This window comes from Tenebrio molitor, chromosome Y, assembly GCF_963966145.1.
Source record: "Tenebrio molitor chromosome Y, icTenMoli1.1, whole genome shotgun sequence".
Lineage (NCBI taxonomy): Eukaryota > Metazoa > Arthropoda > Insecta > Coleoptera > Tenebrionidae > Tenebrio > Tenebrio molitor.
Genome location: NC_091056.1, coordinates 4,295,862 through 4,319,446, shown reverse-complemented (window position 1 = coordinate 4,319,446; position 23,585 = coordinate 4,295,862). Strand labels below are relative to the sequence as shown.

Sequence of the window (23,585 nt, the reverse complement as noted above, 5' to 3'; positions counted from 1 at the left end):
TGCAAGTGTGATTAACTCAGATGAATTTACGACAATTCAGTGGGTACGTACTGAAAAATTTTTTTTTTTCGGTAATTAATTAATTTACAAGTGAGTACTGACAGTATAATGAGTAGTAGAGCAAATTGTTGTGTCCCGCGTTGTAACTAACTATGCAATGAATTTTTTATCGATGAACCATAGGGATTTACATGGTGTAAACTTTAATGGCTTTTCTCTGCTAATTTCATAATTATTTTTCGCACACTTTTAGCTTGCGTAATTTTTTGCAGGTTCTGGTGGGTTTTTTTTTCCAAGAAACGTGCACACAATGGCCCTAAATAGGAATAATTTATGGGCAGACATTTTGGGACTTCATATCACTGGACTATTTTAATAATATTATTAATTTTATTATTCGACCATTTTCGAAACCGTTTAGAGGCTTTTTGGCAAACAGTTTGAACATTTAAAATAGCAAAATATTTTCCTGAGTCCCTTTTTTTAGCTTTCTAATTGAATTTTTTTTAATAATAATTAAACGTTGTTTGCTTTTCAGTTTTAGAGCTTCCAATGTCAGTGGACACAGCCTACAAAATTTAGTGAAATTGAAAAATGGGTTCAAATTATTAATGTAATGTAATAATATTTAAAGAAAACTATCAGAACTTGTAAAAAATTAAGTAAGCTAAGTGTGCGAAAAAATTTTGAAATTAGCAGTAGAAAAACGATTAACGCGAAATAAATTTTATACCATGTAAATCCCTATGGTTCATAATTAATATTAAAAAAAATCACTATAAAAATAATACGGAATTAACAATTGCCTAATGACCGTAAACTGATTGAATATGAAAATGAGTTTGGAATGCAGTCCGCGGCTGACAGGAAAAAAGTTTGGGAAATTAAATTAAAAATATGAAAGAGGATTACTAAAAACATGCCTGTTTGTTCTGAACGTTTCGTAGATGAAGATGTTATGGACGCAATATGCCCTCCCTATCCACTTGTTTGATAATTTCGAGGTTATGCCGCACAGCAATAAATGTTCTGCCCGTAAAACAGCTTCCCCCGCAACGTAGCATTTGTTACTTGGGGTAGCATTTAAGTAATTACAGACAATTGATGTACTAAAATGGATAATTTGTTATATACAATACAAAAGTAGGTAAGAGTAACGGGTGTTGATCACCATTGATCACACTTGCTGTCAAAACCAGCTGATTTTCGACAGAAGGTGGAGGGGATATCACATGACTTTTAATCTCAATACCGCTCTCGCGCGAGAGTTGGTCCTGCGCTCCTCCCCGCTTCGGGAAGGATCTCGCCACAACGTGAGAAACCTCCGGTCCGATAAAATGCGTCGTCCTACGTGAGCGACTAGCCTACGACGCACAGTGGGAAAAATTACCGTAAAGCTGGCCAAAAGTCGAAAGAATCAAAATAATTTATTGAAAATTGAGAAATAGGGATTTTGGAGGTCGCTGATTACGAATTTGTCATTAGTATTTCCAAAAATAAAATGCCGGACCCAAAATGGCGATTAGAAACAGTACAAAGAGTATCAATTTAAGTGAAATTTAGTATCTGGGGTTTTATGAGGTCACTGATTATGAATTTGTCATTAGCTTTTCGAAAAACAAAATGGTGGATACAAAATGGCGATTCGAAACGGTACAGTGTTTATCAATTTTAATGAAATTTAATAATGGAGGTGTTTTTTAGGTCACTGATTACAAATTAGGCATTAGTTTTTCCAAAACCAAAATTGCGGATCCTAAATGGTGACTCAAAACAGTACAAAGTTTATCAATTTCAATGCAAATCTGGTTCCAAAAGCAATTCAATCTCTTCAGAAGTTAATTCGTCTTTGCTTTTTCCTGGGAGCTTACGAATAGGTATTTGAAATGTAAAGATGTGAAGTTAGTAACAGTCGATTAATTAAGTCCGTCAATGTCGCAGTTCTACTGAATTTTCTTGTAAAATTTTGTCTGAAATCTTGAATACATTTGTTGCATGCTTCTTGGGCTTTTTCTGACATAACACCAATAGGAAGCAAAGCCGAAGCAATAATTTGTGGCCCATGAATACAAATTTTATGTACTGAAGTTGGCATGTATGTGGCATGTGGCACGCATAATTTTGTGGTTTCAAATGTGTAGGTTTGAAATTCAGTAATATTGAGTTCATGACCTGACGAAATTGCTTGTAAAATTACATAAAATTTGTTGATTAATTCTTCATCGACATCAGTTATGATGGATGAAGTCGATGCATTTGCAAAAAAGCGACGAGCATCGTTCCCATCATTGGAGCTTCCAAATCCTAGCTTCGGCTTATCAACAATTAGCCCTAATTGCGTCCTGAAACAATTTCCTTCGCTTTCGCGTCTCGCACCTGCCATTTTTTAATATCTGGTTTGTAAGATAAATGCAAGAGGTATCCAAAGCAACGAATCCACGCATGAAGGGAGGAGATGCCTAATTGCAAATGTCCTTCTATGACTTCGCGTTCTACCATGCTATCTAGATTATTGAATTCTTTTGAAGTTGCTTTACAAAGATAGCACCGCTGAGTAGAAGCAGTATTTGATAATGAATTACATACTTTTCCGTCAATCATTGTCAAAGACCTTCCGCTCTTGTTGTGTCTACAGTTTCTGGCTTAAATTTGATTTTTATAGGCCTACAAAATCGCGTAGAAGAAGGTCGTGGATTGTTCCAAACAAGAGTTTCTTTGTTAGTTGTATCCATGTGAAACATTTGCAATGGTGCTAATGATGTGAAAAAGATATTTTCATCAGTCATTGTACCATCATCAGAAAATGTTTGTTTGAAAGTGCTTTAACTAGATGTCCCGTCGCAGCCCCACTTACAAATAAAATGCAAATTTTTTAAATTATCATTATCAAATTTCAATAAAAGATCCGATTGTGTTATCAAAATTCTCTCTGCGTTGTGATTTAAAAGCTCTTGCAGTTCGACCGAAGCACATGTTTCGGTAATGATAATTGAATCCCTACGTGAATAACATGCCTCTTTTGCTTTCTGAATAACATAATAGGGAGGACAAACTTCGCTATGGGCGCTTTTCGATCCTGAGTATACCGGGTGATTCAGATTGGTATTCGCGCCCCTATATCTTTTTTATTTTAAGAAAAAAGTATAGCAAACCATACATATTTGTAAATCGCTTATGAAACTACAATAGATGGCGTTGTCAAATCTTCTCTACGATGACATACGTCAAAGTTAAGACAGTCAACTTTTTTTTTTATAAATAGTACATTATACATTTCTTAGTCTGTTCTTGTAAAGCTTTTTTTTCTATATTTGAATGTGTAAAAAAAGTTGACACTTGCAATATGAAAAAATCGAGAAAAAAAATAAAATATGATTTAATTTATTCGAAAGTGTTATTTCCTAAAAAGAGCTAGTTAGCCATGGAGACAATTGAATTTTGACATTAATCGCGTCAATTATTAACGTACCTACATTTAAATAAATAGCTATGTTATAAGTTATAACCTATATTTAAATAAATAACTATGATATAACATCTGACTTCGAAAGCTAACTTCTTCCTGACTATACCACTTTGAATGCATACACGATGAAAATATGTAGTTGAATTTTGATAGACATGATGAGTCTTGGGAATCGTATTCGAATTATTCGAATATTTGAATAGGTGACTATGTAAAATTCCAATAAGTGTAAATTCTAATATTCGAATAAAGTAAATTCAGGATGGATCTGGTATTTCACTGTCAAATAATTTTATTTTTTGGCTGTGTAATTCTTAAAATAGTGAGATGCAGGGAACCAACATAACGCGAATTTAGCATAATTCAGTATGGATTTGGTATTTCGTCCGAGTCTCAGTTTTCTTGCCGAGGCGCACCCGAGGCTTGAAAACAAACAAGGTCAAGTCATTTTATTTTTTGGCTACGTGGTTGTCTTGTAAATATTGACATGCAGGGAACCAACATAATGCGAATTTACATATGTTTGGTTTACTAGCTCTTTTTAGAAAATAACACTTTCGAATAAATTAAATCATATTTTATTATTTTTCTTGATTTTTTTCTGGTGTAAGTGTCAACCTTTTTTACACATTCAAATGTAGAGAAAAAAGCTTTACAAGAATAGGCTAAGAAATGTATAGTGTACTATTTAAAAAAAAAAGTTAACGGTCTTAACTTTGACATATGTCATCGTAGAGAAGATTTGACAACATCATCTATTGTAGTTTCACAAGCGATTTACAAATATATATGGTTTGCTATACTTTTTTCTTAAAACAAAAAAGATGTAGGGCCGCGAATACCAAACTGAATCACCCGGTATCACTTCATACTGCTGCCGGGTTAAATTGCTTTCCACAAAAATCGCGAGTGCTTCATGGGGTGTTAAGGGTCTCGCCTTAACCTGACCTACTGATGCTCGGTATGATGAAGCTCTTGAAGGACTACCCGCTGTAACGTCATTAACCACCTTTGCAGCATCTAGTTTTCCGTCTGCCCGAAGAATCATCTGAGTAGCATAAGCCAATTCCTGACTGCCGAATTCGTTACGCAATGTTTCAGTGTTTCTTTGCTTCGTCCTGTCACTTGCTGCAGCAAAACTTGTGGAATGCCGACCAATATCTCCATGATTCTCCAGTGCCAAGTTGTCGGTTAATAAAATTAATTCATCTAGCCATTTAGTGTTGTTTTTATAAAACCTGTCTTTCTTTCGTGAGCTCTCTTGGTATTTTATTCTTAATTTGGTCAGCAATTTTCTGATGCTTTTTCGCACCTCCTCAGGTAGGCTGTACGGGTGACCAAGGTTCTCAGACATGCTGTTTAACAATGTCCAATATAGTCTTGTTAGGTTCAGTTAAAGTTGATTTTATGAGCCTCAAAAATTGCAACCTCGTGAGATAAACACTTTTCTTGCTGCCGTCCATATCTCTAATAAAAACATTTTAACTATGAAAAAAACATGGTCAAATGTAGCTGTAAACTTTTTTGCTTTTTGGCGCTTTATCACAATTTCCGAAAAAAAATTGTGAAAATAAGGAAAAATCGTAGGTGGGCGCAGCTAATTTTGGCATATTTTTGTACAGGAAGGTTTAATAAACAATATAGAAACGATAAGAAAGTGGGTATTTTTTCGTATGCCACGTTTAATTCAAGATTTTTAATAAGACTAGAGGTCGCCCAGCGCTCGAAATTCGACCGTTTTCATTAAATTTGTAAGTTTGAACGTTACTGAGGTTTTTTTTATCAAAGAGTATACCTCTATAATAATCATCGCATATAATTTTTTTGAATTTCAGCTGTGAGCGTGTACAAATACCTCATTATGAACTAACTTTCGAGTTATTTGAAAAATACGAACGGTAGGAAAAATGAGGTATAGTTTGGCTATGCCATATTTAAAAAACCATAACGCGTTTTTTGACATTTCCTTCGGTTTTTTATTGCTGTACTGTCCATGTTTGTTAATTTGCCTATCGTTTTCAAATTACAGTGTGCCCACGAAAGTGGTGACAACTTTTACTTTAAACACATTTTTTTTATTGGTAGCTAATTTTGCTCATTGAAAACACGCCTGAGCTTGTATAAATCGAACTTTAGAAAACGCGCGTTTTCCATGGCAACATCGCGTGTTTTCCATGGAAACATCACCAACCCGAGAGGACCGGAGAAACGTGAAGTCTAAATGTTCTCATTTAACATAAAAAAAAATATATCATACAGTATTCGTGGAGAACTGGTCTTTAAAACACTTGCTCTATTTCGAACACTCCAGCTGCGCCGTCGTGCCCGAAAAATCGCGCGTGTTTTAAAGACCTGTATATCCACTTATACTTTAATATACTATTTGAATATTTAGGAGTTCATTATTTTTGACTTCTGCTTAACGTAATTTACAGTGGTACAGACAATGTTTGGTAATGTTGCCATATATCAAAAGTATTTTCTCTTAATATCTGGTGGAACTAATCAGAAAACTTGCTAAGTACCACTTTCCTGGGCATACTGTATATAAAATTGAAATAAAAAATTAATACAAAAAAATGAAAATGAAATAAAGAACACGTGCTTCGTATTTTTTATACCTACCTATATTTTTTATTGAAACAAAAAAACCGGACGGTTAAAAAATAAAATGTTATCCATTGAACTTAAAATAATAATTTGAATATTAATTTAATGATTCAAAACTTCTGTGTAGACGATGTTTTTTTGTAAAAACTCTTTCATCGTTTGCTAAATACCCTTGACCGTTATATTCGGGTATCCCGAATCTAACATCGGGAATATAAAATCTCAGACCATTGAATGATCGAACTCTACTTGCTTCGACGTACAATTGAAAACTGGCTGCCTCAATAAAATTCCAGTTTCTTCGAATATTTGTTTTTGAGATGCAATTAACTTTCGATACTAACTTACGAGTATGTGGTGGCAAAGCATTAATAGGCAAAGAATTATGTGTTTCACTCCCTCTTGAAGTGGATTTCACTGCGGGGGGGTTTAAATCAATTACCAATCATCGACTCCGCATTTACTCCAAATTCACTTCACATTAACTCCGCTAATTTTTTACAGTGTATGACCGTAAACAATGAATGTTTTGATATTTGTAACATCCAGGTGTCCCCGAAAAAGAAGAGGAGTCCATAACTCCCTTATTTATCGGAGGATTTTAATTACATATTTGTACACCAAATGAAATGGTTCTGAATAGGCTACAAAAAGCCCTAATAAATTTACATATAGGCCAAAGGGCTCCAGGGTTTAACTTTTTTTAACACTTCTGATAGAGATTTTTATTCTGAACCTAACAATGTATCACAAGTGTAGACTTACATACCAAAAATACAAAAAAAAAGTCAAAAAATGTTACTATCGTCGATACTTAAGGATGAACTGGAGTAACATTGAAGAATGGCGAAAATTGCTTAAAATTGGTACAATAGTCGTTTCATTTATTCTAAAGTACTGTGCCAAATTTAAAAAAATTTGATCGAGGAATTTTAAAGTTATTACCTTTTAAAGTTTCGGGATATTTTACACGTGTTTTTATGAGCATAAAAATTGATAAAAAACATATTTCAAAAACGCCAATTTTTCTTAAATTTTTCACACATAAAGTATCGATATCGTAGAATTTTCTTATGAATTTACAAAAAAAGTTGGTCGAGGATTTTCCATGTAATCGCTAATTATATGTGGAAAAACACGGTTTTTGAGGTTATGTATCTCTTTTAATTTCAATAAAAGTGAACAAAATGCATATAATTGACGTCGGTATGCAACATTACACTCATATCGCACGTTTTACTACAGTTACGTTAAGAACTTTAAGAGAAAACAATGAAAATTGAAATTGTGCTTCTGTTTACTTTCACGTACAGTCACATGTAAGTAATTATCTAAATATCAAGAAAATTAACACAAAATTTACTTGCAGCTCATTACAATTCGTTGCTCAATATTGTCATCTTCATGTTATATTATGTAGTTTAGCAAATTTTTTCGGTAAGAAACCTTAATGTTTTGATTTCTCCGGATTATGGAGGTAAAAATTGCAAAGTGTCCGAAATGTGGGAGGCGCCGAATTATTAGAGTGTCCGATACAATGTGTGTCCGGATTATCGAAGTTGTACTGTATTTGTCATTTGTTTTTCCAACTGACTTAATTTGGTTATTTTATTACATTGTAACGCAATGAATTTTAATACTTCTCGCTTGGTGTTCGTCATTGTTTATAATTGTTTCAAAATGTAATATTATTATTTTTTTTTATTTTTTCTTATATGAGGTTATAAATGTCATACATTGTTGGTTTCAGAATAAAAATCTCTATCAGAATTACTAAAAAAAAGTATGTGTTCGTATTAAAAAAAAAAGACAGTTTAACCTTGAAGTTCTTGGAGATTGACGTGAATTTAGTAGGCCGTTTTGTAGTCTATTCACAACCATTTAATTTGATGTATAAATAATTAAAATCCTCCGATAAATAAGGGAGCTATGGACTCGTCGTCTTTTTGGCGACATATTATTAATACATTTTTATCTTTGTGCACTTCTCCATATAACCTTGAACTATGCCAAATCTCACACTCCTCCGTGCGCCCAGTTAGCTTAAAAGGGGTACAAAGCTTTTCCTTCACGTATTAATATATAGATTTACGAAAAATACAGCTACATTCACCATTACACTAATAATTACAGATTTACAATTAACAAATGTTTTGTAGTACATTTCATTCCAGGTAGCTTGGAGAAGATGATCCATTTTGTTGCACTTTATTAACGCAAATTCTGACAAAATACGAAGCGAAATAATCAACAGCTCGTTTGAGGTTCAGAAACACCTCCAAAAGTGTGACGAACAATTGGGCCTTATTAATCGGTTTTTGTATGCCGAGAGTCCCTAGATAAAGAACGAAAATAGATAGCTGACTCTCTCAGCCCCGAGAGGTATCGAGTTTCAGCGCCATCTATACCTGCCTACAAAAAGTTGAACTAAAAGTCGGTAAATGTGTTAGTAGGTCTCTGTATAATAATGAAACCATGATTAACCCGGGAAATTTGAATTATCTAGTCTGGTATATAGGGGGGTAGGTAGGGATGTAAATGATAGAAAGCACTTTTTGACAAGGTAACTTACAATTTTGATTTAGTTTTGAAAATTCAACGGTTATTATTAAACGAAACTACCAATGCAGTTCTAAGTAGTTTCGCTTGATAATAATCTAATAATTTTCAAAACTAGATCAAAATTGTAAGTTACTTTTTCTAAAAGTGCTTTCTATCACTAACTTTCCTTTGCTATTTATACATACCTACTATACATATTTATATTGTTGTAATGCAAAATTAAAAAAAAATACATGTCTGTTATTCAACAACAATAATAACTAGTTTATTTACGGCAAGCCATTTACATTTATTATTATATTATTAAGTTAGGATAACAATCAAACATAAAACACAAAAACAAACTCTAATAAATAAACAGTATACAGTGGAACCTCGATAAGTCGAACTAGCATCTGCCACAAAAAGAATTCGCCTTATCGCGACTTCGAGTTACCAAACAAACACCAAAAATTTGTAGAAACCAACTGTTTTATTAATAAAATTACAATTATTTTCGCTGGAAATTGTCTGTAATTAGACTTTGACGTTTGTTGCCGCATTGTTCAACAAAATCTTGTAAATGTCTATAAGTCCCATTTGGTGTATTTTCAACAGAATAATACATAAAAAGACGTAATGTTTCTAATGCATCTAAAGCCATTGATGTTGTTTGTTATTTGTGCAGGTTTCGCCAGAATTTTTCACTAACTTAATAATTTCGACTTTTTACTTTAGAATTGTTGATACTGTGCTGGCTGGAATATTGAATTTGGCGGCTACATCTTTTTCTCATATTCCACTCTCGACATCTTTTAGAAATTTATATTTATCATTAATTGTTAAAGTTTTTAAAATTCGTTTTGGAGGCATTTTGAGTAATAAAGTTAACTACGTAGGTACACAACCATCAACAGTAAATTTATGACTGAAACTGAATGGAAAGACTAAACACTGAATTCGCAAAATGCAATCATTGCTTTTCTTGGAAAATTCGACTTATCCAGATCTAATGCCGCAGAAATAATTTGAGATATTAAGGATTTCGAGTTATCAAAGTTCGAGTTATCGAATAAGTTTTACATGGATTTGGTATCCCCAAATGCTACTGCCATCAAAATTAGTTTGACTTATTGAAAATTCGTCTTATCGAGGTTCGACTTATCGAGGTTCAACTGTAATTATTATCTAGAAAATTCAAAACTTTAATCTGAGGACTTAAATTATTTCTGAAATGAGATATTCAATAATTTTACATTTACATTTATTATTAAGTTAGCATAACAATCAAACATAAAACATAAAAACAAACTCTAATAAATAAATAGTATAATAATTAAAATTCGGAACTTTAATACATATTAGGACCTAAATTGTTTCCTAAATGAGATATTCAATAATTATACAAATTAAGAGAGAAGAAGAAGCAGAAGAGGGAAAGGGAGGGCAAAGAGATAAAGGAAATAAAAACAGAGAAGGACGTGTGGAAATATATAAACCAAGAGCGTAAGAAAAAGGAAGCAGTGAGCGAAGAAATAACAATGCAAGAATGGGAAGAGCACTTCATGAAATTGCGGAAGAGAGAAAGGTCGTAGCAAAGGCAGAAACAGAAACGAAGAGGAAGTAGACGGCGCCAGAAGGAACAGAAATCACAGTAGAAGAGGTGGAGAGGGAAATAAGGAATCTGAAATAGAGAAAGGCACCGGGGAAGGACAGAGTGCAGAATGAAGCATGGGTGTATGGGACAGAGAGAACACTTGAGAGAATGGTCGAAATAATGAACGGGGCATGGAGAGGAGAGGGATTGTCGGTGGACTGTAGGGACTGTTCACAATGTATTCGTGGACGAAATGCTAAAGAAAGCACAAGCGGGGGGGGGGGGAGTGTGGTGGTTAGGGAGAAAGTTTGCAGCCTGGCGTTTACGGACGACTGATACCTTGTGACTGTGGCGAAGAGTGAGAGAGAAATGAAAGAAATCATGAGGAACCTGGGAAAGTATATGAGGAAGAAAAAGCTGGTAGTGAATGTGGAAAAGAGGAAAATGTTGGTGTTTCATATGAGAAAGAGGAAAGGTAAAAAGAGAGGCGTGGAATTGAGAAGAAAGCAAAACAGAACGAGTAAGTGAGTTCAATTACTTGGGCTACACGTTCAACGAGAGAGCCAGCCGCGCACATTAGAGAGACAGTGAGAAAAGCGAACAAGGTCCTACCTATAGTTTGTCCAGCAAGAGACAGCGAGTAAACAGGAAATCCTTTAAAGCCCGTAGGGCAAATACAGTTTAATTCTACAAATTAAATTACTTTTTGCGGCGTTTGAGATATTTATCTTACGCTAATTTTATCAGAAGGTCTTGATTTACATGCCTTAAATCCTTCCCCAATAATTTTTTGTTAATATTGTTCAAATAAGAATGGAATATAACATTAACGCACAATTCTATAAATGAGGTAACACTATCTTGATGCTGTGGACAAAAGAGCGGCGAAATCTTTTGAAAACAATTGGCGGCACAAATTGAACGTAATTTTTGTTTGATACCGTAACATAATATATATTTTGGAATAGTTTCCAACAAAAATTGTCTGATTTGTGTAAAAATTAAAGTAAAATCACTACATGCGTGAATTAAATTGCACCTTTCAAATTGTCGTTGGGAAATTAAAATGTTTTGTTCTAGAGGAACAGCCATGGAAATTCTTTGCTTACAAAAGTCACACAAACTTTTTTGTAACATTTTCTTTGCAACGAACCCAGCCACATATGATGAGACATAATTTGTCACACAGCTCGTTCTAATAAAAATAGGTATAACTAATGGGGGTACATCAGGTTGGACGTGAATTGTATTTCGCTGCTCCACAAATGACCGTAAATTGTCTAAAGCACCTGTTGACGTATCTGGTATGCAATTAGCACCTGCGGAATGTTGTGAAACAAAATTATTCACAATTAAAGATTTACAAGACGATATAAAAGAAGAACATTTAGGATTTGTATTACGAACTCCATGGCTTCTAATACAAGAAAAGAAGTTTTCAACAGGATCTTGGTTGAAACGTCTAGGTGCAAAATAACGATTTTTTTTTTAAATAATTGCGGTGTTAAATAAATTAACCCACGAAGTGAAAATATCCAATTTTTCAAACATGGTGGTTTGACGGGTACTCTTGAATTAGGTAAAGTGAAAAACGTGGATGAAATAACTGGCAAGCAAGATTTCCAGAAAAAAAAAACATGTTTTGACTTTTGTGTCACTACACTCCGCAGTTCTTTTCCTGGTGATAGATGCTTAAAACTACCATTAACACTATCAAAAAGCTTATCAAAGAATAATAACAAATCAGCTGTCTCAGTAGCTTTCGGATGTATATAAAAGGCAGATTCTGCAGAGAGTTCTGTACTAACTCTGGCAGCTACATGCATAGCCGTACCTACTGTGTGACTAAACACTTGCGTACAGTTCTTTACCTTCATTTTTTTAATTTTAGAAGGTATGACATGTTCATCGGTGAGTTTTGTGAACTGACTGTATACACCCTGCTTCTTGTCTACCTCGTAGAGACGCTCAATGTGAGACCATGATGCTACTTTTTCGACACCTTCCTGAACAAAATGAAGTTCTTTAGTTAATAGCATGTTCCTAATACACTTGATTAAGTGGGGAAAATCAAATAAATGTACCACTTCTACCCCATCAATTAGATAAGCCTATTGCCTATTCGTACTTGAAATCAGTTGATTTACAACCGCCTGATTAGTAGCACCTTGGTCAGATATTGTCGCCAAAACAATCAGACCACAACTGCGTAACTGACGAATGACCTCTTTTAAAATTTTTGACAGCTGGTCGGTGGACGTCGTTCCTTCACAAAAAGTAAAGCAAACAGTTTGCTTCCACTTTTTGTAGATTCCTTTGACCATACAAGTTAATGCACGATCGGCAAATGCAAGGTGACGATCTGAACCGCCGGAATCCACAAAATCCTCTACAGAATCTGTTCGTGAATTATATTGTAAGCCGGGAGACAACGAAATTTCATCGAATATCAAAACACAGTGCTTTTCTATAGTTTCCATGTCAAATACACGTTTTTTCAGATGATTAAAAATTGATTCGTTAATTCCAGTTTGGAAAGGAATTTTATTTAACATTTCTGTAAGAATTTTTCTTGATGGTAAACTAAAAATTTTTGATAGGAAACGGTATCCACGACCACTGTGTTTATATATAGATAGAGCCAAAATTTGGTCATTTACAGTAAACCTGCGACCCCTCGGTTTATATTTTTGTGTTCGTAATTGGGACAAAAACAAAATCAGCAGTAATTTCATTAACGTCTTTTAAATATCTCAATACTCCTTCCTTCTTTGCCAAGTAATTTAATTTTCTGTTTACCCTTGTTTGCCCTTACTTCTTAATTTCGCCGCAACTTGTTGGAGAGACTTCGTTCGCTTGTAAAAAAATTTTGCTTTTGGCGAAAGATGATTTTGTCTTGTAACTACTACTGATTGAAGAAGGCCTTTACTCTTCTTTGAAGTTCTCACAGCTGTAAAATAAAAAAACCTTAGTCTCTTTGACTAAAAAACAATAATATCGAGTGTGTCAAAACAACCCTTTCAGCCAAGATTCTTGCTGCTTCATAGGTCACGAATTTGCATCAAAGAAAGTTCTGGAGCCTTCTTTTTTAAGAAAAACTGTTACAACTCTTATTCCCTTGTAAGTTATACTACGAACTTATTTTTGTAAATTTACAAACCGATATTTACTTCATAAAAATCTTTTTTTTGTCACTTGCAAATGCTCTTGTACGTTAACAAAGGGTCATTAACACAAATGATAAGTTTTCTCGATGTTCGGTGTACTTTCAGTGCTGTCCGCGATGATTGATACACCCGATGGATTAAAATAAAATTAAATATCAATGTATAAAATATCTGCTCAAACAGTACAGATTTGTACATTTTGAGCACACAATGATTCAATTAATTTAAATAAAATTACGGCAAAATAATAACTAGACTTAGGCGAAAAATAGTGAGCGCGTCAAGAATACCTCCCACCATCACGATCCAGTGCAGCGCGCTCCTATTATAAAACGATCCACGGTTCACGCTAGCAGCGAAAAGATAGCGGTGCGACGCTGTAGCGGACTGGTGGGGAGCGCCAACTATTTTCCGCCTAACCCTAATAATAACTAATGAAAATAAAGAAATTTACATTAATCGTGTTGCATTCTTGGAGTGGGACTAGCACTGGCACTAGAGGTAGATGGAAGTGCTTGCACGCCCAAATTGTACAACCCTGCTTCCTCGAATGTGTTAATAACGGAACCTAAAATTTTTAATTTTTTTTTCAAAAATTGACAATTTAATGTTGACACATACCTTTCAATACAGTATCAAACAAAGAAGTTTTCAGACGTTTCGCTTGTAGAGAAGATAAAGAAGAATATGTCTTCGTAGAAGTCTTTACAGACATGGCTTCCGGAGAATGCGGTAGAGTCGAAAGTGAAGATGGAAACCCACCTGAAAAAAAATTTGAAACAATACCTTTTAGTTTATCCGGAGTAATGCATTTGCGTTCTTCCGGAGGACGACTGAAACAATTCTCTTCACTGGATCCTTCTGTAAATGCTGAAAAACAAATTCATTTTTATTATGCATACATTTTTGTCCCAAGTACTTACCGTGTAGGTTCAAAGTAGGAAGTGCATATCGCAATAAACGGTCGCTCGCATCAATGCAGTTCTCAGCAAAGTGATTTTTTCAAACGCGATAATTTCTGCTTAAATTTTTTGGATCCAATCCTAGCAGTTTAGGATTACCAATTCTTTCGATCCAAATAGCATGAATCCGTTTTTCGGACGGTATAGCATATCTGTAAATTAATATATAAAATGACATAAAGTTATTATATTATACTTATTTATATTATTGGGTTCAAGAAAATCTAAATTAGGCTTAGAGTGGTGGCCGCCCTTGTATAAAAATTAATGTTGCTGTCATTCCTATTGCATTCTCTGTACGCGAAAATGATCTAATGAAGATTGACTTTTCAGTAACAGTAAACAAGGCAAATTAAAATCACATTCTTAAGACTACGATTTTTTTCATGTTAAATTATCCATAATTATTTTAAATTTCAGAAAAATATGTTTGTAAACAACAGACATATTAGACCTAAAAGCCTTAGGAGGGACACCCTATATAATAAAAAAAAAGGTCTAATGCTATTGTTTTACACAGTTCTTTTCGAAAGAACTTGTGAAGAGTAGATTATTACATGGTTTTTTACCACTTTTAAACGAAATTTTGGGCCTGATTTGTCCTTCGATTCCCATTTAAACAAAATACAAACACGATTGATACATAATATGAACAGTGAAGCGGCTATTTCGGAATTTATAACAGTACCTAATGTTTGTTTGAAAATTTGCCTAAAAATCTAATTTACAAGTTGCTATTTTATTTATATTGTTACAATTCTTAATTTTTACATACAATTAATGTTCTAGGACACTAATTGTATTGCGTAAAAAGTTTCTGTCTTATATGATCCACATATAATTAAGAAAATATGAAATATTAAAAAAAAACAGCATTATGGCTTGCTACTTTTTTGGCGAGACAGCATTAAATGATATTTACTTACCTGCGGCTAGTTTTATCTTCACATGCAGGTACACAACAACGTTTCATTTTCAAATACAAAAATGTTCAACTACAATAAAATCAAAGAAAATAGATCAAACAGGCGAAACTATCACTTGCACGCACTAAGATTCTCGAACAATTTTTTGTTTTTTAAATCTGAATGATCAGAGCTCTAGGTCTAGATAATATGTAAACTTTAAAAAGTTTAGGGAAACGCGTAAGAATTACCAACTCTGGGTTGGTAACAAATATTTTTAGCTGCCTGCAGCGCCATCTATACTCTCCTCGAAATAAAACTTGTTTCAAGGTCACCTATACGAGTCCACACCCCCTGCGAGAGTCTTCTACGAATAATTTATGTGCGAATTTATGTTTTCTCCCACTGTGCGCCGGCGCCGCACAGGGGAAAAAATTACCGAAAAGCTGGCCAAAAGTCGAAAGAATCAGAATAATTTATTGAAAATTGGCAGATAGGGGTTTTCGAGATCGCTGATTACGAATTTGTTATTACTTATTAGTATTTCCAAAAACAAAATGGCGGATATTTTTTCCAGATGTGCGTTTTCCTGGGTTATATGCAAATAAATATGCATTTATTGTAAAATATGCTTTTATTGCTAAATATGCAATAATATGCATAATAAGAATGATGTTATTTTATTTAGAATCATCTGAAATGCCAAGAAAACTTTAAAGTAATCCGAAGCTGTTTAGCAAAAAAATATGCAAATGCATATAAATCCGGCCTTTATTTATTACAAATAAAAAATCTCCAAAAAACATACAATAAATGAACAACATTTGTAAATTATCTATTTCAACAAGTTTGTTTTCTTTTGAAATTGGTAATAAGCACTAGTACGATTTTTTGTTTTTTTTTTCAATATTTTACGTATTTAAAATTTAATAAAGTTACGGCAGCATCTATGAACAAAATGTGACAATTATGTATCAGACAGAAATCACCAAAACTATTTAGAAAAAATATTTCTTTACTCACGCATTTTTAATACCCGTCTGGATCTAAAAATGCATATAGACTGGTATGCAATTTTTCTAAAAGAGCAACCACTTGCTTACTTGCATATTTTAATCTATAACTTTCATTATTGTATTCTTTGAAGCTTGTGAACAAATGTTCTTCTTCAGTTTGATCCGAATACAAATTATTTTTACAAATCTGACACTCATCTGGTAATTTTTTTTTTTTTAAATAAATAGCCGGCAGCGTATGCACCGGTCTGAGTTAAACATTTTTGATCTACAACATTCTTAGTAATAAGTGAATAAAAAAACTCGTCTGTCAGCAAATTCTGCTGGTATATAGTTTGTTGGGCATGCAGCAGAAGTACTTGGAAGGGCAATGTCTGCAGATGAAGTACTTGGAACATAAATGTCTGTAAATGAAGTACTTGTGGCAGAAATGTCTGTAGACAAATGGGTAATAGAAGTTAACTCCGATCTATTCAAGAATTTTTTAAAATTATCTAGATTTTGGCAGTCATCTGCCTCGCAGTTGGTCGACGGTGCCCTCGGCATTGCCAAATTATTAATTACCACCGTCTTGAGAGCTGCAACAAATTGGTGGCAACTTGGGTTAAATGTTTTGACAACAATGTTGTCGAATCATCCCAAATAAGTTTTCAGTGGGGTCCTGATTGAAAGAACGTAATTATGTAATTAAAACCCACATTTTTCAATTCACTCCATAAGTAACGAATGGCTCTAATAGATATTTGCCAATTTTGCAGATAAGGATATTCTGCAGTGACATCTTTATTAGTTTTGTCTGCAAAAATTATTTTCCAATATTTCATCTCTGTCAAAAGCGATTCCCATAACACTTTTTGTTCAAATTGTTCAGAGGGCTGCAAGAATGTCCTCACGTTCTGGAGAGGATCAGTTCGAGGGTTAACCGGTCGGGATCTAGGGTAAGGAGTGTTTTCTACATCGGTCAGCGCCACACGGACATCGGGCTTAAGTCACCTGTCACTCGAATGCTGCGAAATTACCCGATTGTCGAGGCCCACATCGATATTTTTTGTTGCAGCATTTCGCAGATCGAAAAATTCTTCTCCATCTTCTCGTGAACCAGTGCGATCCTACTCAGATGAGTGCTCGGTAGTTGTAGCCTGGGTGTTGGGATGCTCTGTGTGTAATGGTTGTTGTGTTGTGATTGTGTTTTGTGTATCATTTTCTTTTGGCAGGGCTTCTAATTGGGCGTCAAGCCTGTTAGCCGTCAACAATAATAATAATAACTCTGAATGAGGAGAACCATCTTGCAGAACGCAGCGATATCCCTTCCCGTGATCGGGAAATAAACTGTAGCCATTTAGAAAATCTAATAGGCAATCAATTTTTTCGACAAATTCTGCTGTATGAACACTTTCAGCCGGTAATCTGTCAGGATGTGACATGGAGTACACATTAATTGCAGCTGCGACAGTATGGCTCAGTTGAGCGGCTGCAGTTTTGACTCTCATTTTCACAAAGGAATCTTTGAAATTATGTAATAATTTAAACTAGCTTTCGGAATCGATATTTTGCATTTTGCAACTTTATTTGCTGCAAATTGTATACTGCAACGCAACATGGTATTTCTCATGCATTTTAGTAAATGCGGTACGTCGAAGATCGTAACAATCGGCTCTCCATTTACATAAAAAACGTATGGGTCAGAGCCATTGGTTTCAGAGCACAATTCTTTTAAGGCTTTCTTTGGTGTTGAGCCTTGGTCGCATATCGTTGCCATAGGCTTAAGGCCTATCTTTTGTAATTGAGCAATTCCGTTGGTCAAAATTGTTTTCAAGCTCAAGCTAGGCATACAAGCAAATGTAAAATAGTATGCTAGAACCTGTTTCCAATTTCGTCGCAAACCACTAATCATTATAACAAATGCATGATTGGCCGATTTCGCAGTTCGGCCTAACTCCCCCTAAATCTTCATATCCCAAAATTATATCCTTTTCTCGCTCGTAATGATATCCACTGCAGATATTTCATCAAATATTAGTGTAGGGTATTTTTTTAAATCATTCATTTCGTGATTTTTGGCTTTCAATTCCATTAATAATGTTTGATTAATACCAGCATCGAAAGGAATGTTAGACTAAATTTGTTTTAAGGTTCTTATAGAAGGCAACAAAAAATAGCCTGACAAATATCTATATACACGGGGGACTTCTCTTGTACATTAATGCGAACGCCTAATCTTCGTCGGTCCAGCGTCGACCATAATTTGGTTTGTTTGCATTACGAAGTTGTGATTTAATGAAATCCTTTGTTACATCATTTAATTTTTTTCAATAATATCAAAAGTATTTGCTTCAAGCAACTTTTTAATTGATTTTACTTGATTTTGTTCTTTCTCTAAACTTTTCTTTAATTTACACATACGCAAACTTATATTCCTGTGAATCTTATACATTTCGCGTTTTCTAGCTGTACATTCGTTTTTTGTAACTCCGACTTTTCTTAAATTGCCTTTGTTTTCCCCTTTTTTTGGAGTGGAGCAGCTGTCAGGTGGCGAAAGTTCACTAATGCTACTAACTTCCATTGCAACATATCCATTTGAATCAATTTTTTTGGGAATAACACAATTAACTACGGAATAATCATGATCGTTATGATCATTACAGTTATGTAAAACAGACTCTGAAGGGGAAGGTTCAGTATTTGCAACAGCTTATAGTTAGTTACCTTTGATTAATTTCGAGTATGTAAAATGTAAATAATTTATTCATTACATTATTTTGACTGTTTAACCACAATGAAGACGATACTCTTAATACACAGTTCTTCCACAATTTTGCACACACTAGCTCTACATTTATTTACACTTTGAGGAACACCACCTTATTTATTGTTCATTTATCTCTGGCTACAAAATCGGCTTTTGTACTTAAATAACCTAGTGAATTAACGCACACAGCCTACAGCGTTTTCAATAAATGTCATTAATTTGATTCAATTTGTCAGATACTGTTAGATACTGCCTTCCTTACAAACACCAAGAATTAATTCCTGACTAGGTACGTATTTTTCTGAACAGCAGTGTCGAATGGGTGTGGATAGGGGTTAATTTCTCCCCATTATTTTGGACCTAATAAAAATGGGTTTTCTGGACTTGTTAGATCCTTCTGATGGCCCAGAATTTTTTTGGCATGTTATATCGGGACCTACCTATATATTTCCATGTCTTGTAGCAGCAATTTTTGGAAAACAAACACTTTTGCTTTTTTTCCCAATCAGATTTTGAATGCGTATAAACAGAATAGCATTTAAAATTATTAGTTGTTATAAATACTCACCAGTTATTCTAAAACGCCTCATCTCATGCCATTCTGATGATTTTTGTGAAACCGTAGCCGCTGCTTCTAAATTTGTTTCTGAAAGATGCTTCATCATTTTTAGACAACAGTCTTTCAAATTTGGGATCTCAATCTGCAAACTTTGAATACAAACAGACCTCTCTGCATGGCATAGGTAGTACAGTTTTTAGCGCATGATCACAATGCTAATCGCCTTTGATTATTTTCAATTCCTTCCACGACACTTGTTGAATTACCCCCACAAATTCTTAAACTAAAATTCAAATACCAATGATTAAAATCAAGTTATAGTGAATATTTATTTTGATGACGTTCGAGAGACAATATAATTATTGTTATTTATGGTTTAACATCTTGAATATCCTGGGTCGCTTTACTTTTGGCACACATTAAGTCAGCAAGAGGTTTAGCATGAAAACCATCTCCGGCTTCTTTCTTGTTCTTATCCCAATAACATTTAATATCAGTAGATGATATTTTTTCTAAATTTGCAATAGCACTCCTACAGCAAAAAAACAACACACCCAAAGAAAAGAACTCAAACATAAAATGTGTTAAATCTCACAATAAAAATTGTTGGTAGGCCATCATGATTTGCCACTCATAACAAAAAATGTATTCAACCAGGAGCAGTGCAATAAACACGCCGAAATATGTTTGCAAGTTCCTGATAAACCAGCTTTACAGCTGCAACTAAAATTGTCCTCTTCGACGTTGTATCTTTAACAGATAACTGTCCTTTTATTTCATGTGGAGCACTACTCAAGGCACTTGTTTATAGACACAATCCAAAAATTTTGTACCTTGTTTTCACCACTTTAGTAACACCACTTAAAATTAATAACTTCGCACACAACACTTCTTCACCTTCCACAAGACATCTGCTTTCTGCTGTTGCCTCTAAATTAGCTAAAATTTTGTGTAACCTTACAAAAGCCATCACAAAAACCGCAAATTCACATAAAACCAACAGCTTATTTTAGCAAACAATGCACAAACATAAGCCGGATCGAGCGGGAGTATGACTTGAAATTTGGCAACCGTCCGTTTCAGTAGCGCCCCCAACGGTAGCCAAAATCGCCAATAATTTATTGGACGATTTCTGTAAATAAAGAATATTGTTAGCTTTATCCACTGCTTTGTTTCAAGATAGTTACCGAAATGTGCAATTAAACTTTTGGAATAAATTCTTCTCTGATAAGGCCATAGTGACAAAGGTTCATTGTCTTTATTATTTACACCGTTTTTTTCACATTCTGAACTGTCACTTCACTCGTACGTTTTTTCTCACGCCACGCTCTTGTTCTGATAAATGCCGTGAGTGTGACAAAGACAGAAGTATACACTATTTTGTATGTTTGTATCGTGTCAAACAGATTAATTTACATAATTAGACTCCAAATTAAGTGAGATGGAAATATTGGCGCAACCGTTGTGCGAGACAGTGTTTACCCCCACCACTTTTCGTCACACAAAAAGGTTGCCGATCAGAATTTCAAACCCCTCCCATAAAAAGTTTCACTTCAAAAATCACAGCAAAAACTAACGACTACGATGCATACTACGAGAGCAAGACTCAGTGACTGACTGTTAGATTCTAGACTCATGACTGAAACTGCTCCAGTCTCCAGTACTCAAGTCGAAATAAAACAAATTTAAAACAGAAAACAAAATTATTGGTTTATTTTCTTAAAACAAAATAATATCGCGTTAACTGACGTGTAGGGGGTACACAGAGACGATTCAACTTACATACAATGTGTATTTTGCTGTTGCGTATTACATTTGTTCGACTACGAGCACGAGCTGCTTTTTCTGCGGCGGTTGAAGGACGAGAGAGAGAGAGATTTTTCTCATTCGACCTCCCCCCTTGATCGTTGCTGAGTGTGGGGGTAGGGGTAGCTCCAGATTTGAAATTAGATACTTGTTCGCCTAAGAGGCGGCGCTACAGTACCCCCCCTTCCAGTGAAAATGTCATTTGAACGAATACTTACAAATTTTTACAAAAGTAGGTTGACAAATGTTAGAAACGGATATTTACAGAGTTTTACAAGAGTAGGTTGACAAATGATAGAAACGGAGAAGGTAACATAAAAGCAGCGCTCACAATAAGTACACTTGCAACATGTCGCCGAATCGTGTTGGAAATTTCACACCTGATCGTGTTGTGCGATTCATCTGCGCGTAGTCTGGGGAATTGTTTGACCTTGTCCGATGTGCGTTGGTACCATGGTTGGTAGTACCGGGACTGGTCGATCCTTGGCAGCTCACGCTCTTGTCACCGACGTGGTTCTCGGTTGTTGTTTCCAGCTACACCGGCTTCAACCTGTCTATTGAGACGTTGCTGCGTTTGTTTTTGATCTGCAACGAAAAATATTTAGGGTTCCTTGCCAACACTTTGTATGGACCGTCGTAAAGAGGCTGTAATGGCTTCCTCACGGCGTCGACTCGGACGAATACGTATTTGGCTTGCTGCAGGTCTCTTGGGAGGTAAACTGGGTTCTTGCCGTGTGTCTGTGAAGCCGTATACGGGATCGCGTTCATCTGCGACCGCAGTTCCTCTGCAAAGTGGGGTGTTGGTGCTTGGTTGTCCATGGAAGCGGGCGTGCTGGTTCGGATCATGTCTCTTGGTAATTGCAATGCAGTGCCGTAGACCAGGTCGGCTGGTGAAGCTTCGAGGTCTTCTTTTATCGTTGTCCGGAGACCTCTCAGTACTAGGGGCAGCGCTTCCGACCAAGAGGCTTGACGGTACATCAATGCTGCTTTCAGGGACCTGTGAAACCGTTCCACTGTACCATTGCTTTGTGGCTGATAAGCAGTTGTTTGGATGTGGTGTGTGACTCAAGAGTTGGTCGCGTTGCGTTAGCATTGGTGGTGAGTCACGTGGTCGTCTGCACAATGGCTGACACTTCCGCATTAATAGCTGTTTATTCTTAGTTTTCGAAATTTTTCTCTTTGGAATGCCCGGTAAGGATGGTAATTAAGGGCATCAACGAATTTCTTAAGTTATTTTCTATCTTTACAGTAGTTTTTTCTCATAAAATCAATGTTTTTTAACTGCACAATTTCAATTTTTATGTGCCCGCGAAACACCTGTCCATAAGATGCCATGTTATTCAGTCCATTTTCGAAAGCCTTTTATTCAAAATTTAACTCGGTAAGGCCCTTAAAAAACTTCGGATTTATATTCCAAAAGTGTTCAACTTTTGATGTGTACATTAAACACATCTATAGCATTTTCATCTCCCTTACATTTATAAATATTTTCTGAATAAAATCTTTTTTCTTATTGTCTGAAGGTTGAAAATTAATACAGTAGACACTCGATACCGTGAACAAAATAAAACGGCCACTTTTCACGTTAGCGAATTGTTCACATTAACGAAAGGTAGTTTCTGTGCATTAATAGCTTTGATTTAATCAATAATAATTAGTGAAATATTAAACAGTTTATTTATAAATGCAAACTACATTATTATATTTTCTGAAAAAAGTCTAAAATTTTTTTTTGTTTCTTTTTTTGTTCAATTGTCTGCTTGACTGCTTGTTCCCGTAACTGTTTGAGGACCATAACATCTGCAATACTTATCCCGCTACATTCTGCCCATTGAATTGTTGTATTCAAAGCATTTATTGCAGTCTCTGGTGAAATTTTTGTAGCTGAAATTGGTCGGTCTTCTTCAGTTTCAACAACCTCATTGTCTTCATCGTCACTTTGATTTGTACACTGATCGTCGATGCTATTCCATTCCAACACATCTACCTCCTTAAATGTATTTTCCGGTAACACTGTATTGAGCAGATCTGATACTTCAGATACTGAACCTACGTTGTCTAGGTACCGTGTCCTTAAAACTGACAGGGGCAAATCGTCTTCGTCTTCATTATTTTCGGAAACTTGTAAAATGTTTCTCCAGCATTTTGCAATCATTTTTGAATCAAGACGATTCCATGCGCCCATTAGATTTACAATCGCATCCTTA

At 35.0% G+C, this 23,585-nt stretch overlaps 1 long non-coding RNA gene across 1 annotated transcript; it reads right to left on the bottom strand.

The window, feature by feature from the left end:
• Positions 1–11,608: 11,608 nt before the first annotated feature.
• On the bottom strand, positions 11,609–15,497 carry LOC138140572 (uncharacterized). The gene is made up of 5 exons (XR_011162618.1): positions 15,270–15,497; positions 14,305–14,495; positions 14,003–14,251; positions 13,836–13,949; positions 11,609–13,164 (listed from the first exon to the last, which is right to left on the bottom strand). It is a non-coding gene; the product is annotated as an uncharacterized lncRNA (long non-coding RNA).
• Between the last annotated feature and the right edge of the window lie 8,088 nt (positions 15,498–23,585).